Source organism: Ovis canadensis, chromosome 4 (assembly GCF_042477335.2).
Source record: "Ovis canadensis isolate MfBH-ARS-UI-01 breed Bighorn chromosome 4, ARS-UI_OviCan_v2, whole genome shotgun sequence".
NCBI classification, from domain to species: Eukaryota; Metazoa; Chordata; class Mammalia; order Artiodactyla; family Bovidae; genus Ovis; species Ovis canadensis.
Window position 1 is genome coordinate 70,015,833 of NC_091248.1, and position 977 is coordinate 70,016,809.

The following is a 977-nucleotide window of genomic DNA, read 5'->3' on the forward strand; positions in this document are numbered from 1 at the left end:
CCTTCCATGTTTCAGATGCTGTGTTTTGACATGTCTGTGGGCTTTAAGTTCATTTAATAGTCACAAAGGACCTCAGACTTCCCTCTTGTAGTTTACTTTCCTTTGTCTTCAGAATTGAATATCCATTGCATAAAAAGTATATTTGAGTTAGCTTCTGATCAAGATAATATAATAAGTTTATGCTTTGATATTCCCCTCTGCTTTAATTACACAATGGGCAAAGTAGAAAAGCAGAAAAATAAAAGATATAATTGAAATCAGGTAAAATGTAAGCAGCTCTGTGGTCAAGACAGGATCTGAAAGCTGGAGAGTTTTAGAATCAAAAACAAGCAGTTTGCCCAAAGTTCTACTCCTATAATTGGTGCAGATCAACACTCATGAAGACAGAGACTAAAACCTCCACTATTCACTGGCAACAAATAGGGGAATTTGAGTGTTCCCAAATACGTGAACTGTGAACTTCCAGATGTACAAGTGGTTTTAGAAAAGGCAGAGGAACCAGAGATCAAATTGCCAATATCTGCTGGATCATCGAAAAAGCAAGAGAGTTCCAGAAAATATCTATTTCTGCTTTATTGACTATGCCAAAGCCTTTGACTGTGTGGATCACAATAAACTGTGGAAAATTCTGAAAGAGATGGGAATACCAGACCACTGACCTGCCTCTTGAGAAACCTATACGCAGGTCAGGAAGCAACAGTTAGAACTGGACATGGAACAACAGACTGGTTCCAAATAGGAAACAGTACATCACGGCTGTGTATTGTCACCCTGCTTATTTAACTTCTATGCAGAGTACATCATGAGAAATGCTGGGCTGGAAGAAGCACAAGCTGGAATCAAGATTGCTGGGGGAAATATCAATCACCTCAGATATGCAGATGATACCACCCTTATGGCAGAAAGTGAAGAGGAATTAAAAACCTCTTGATGAAAGTGAAAGTGGAGAGTGAAAAAGTTGGCTTAAAGCTCAACAT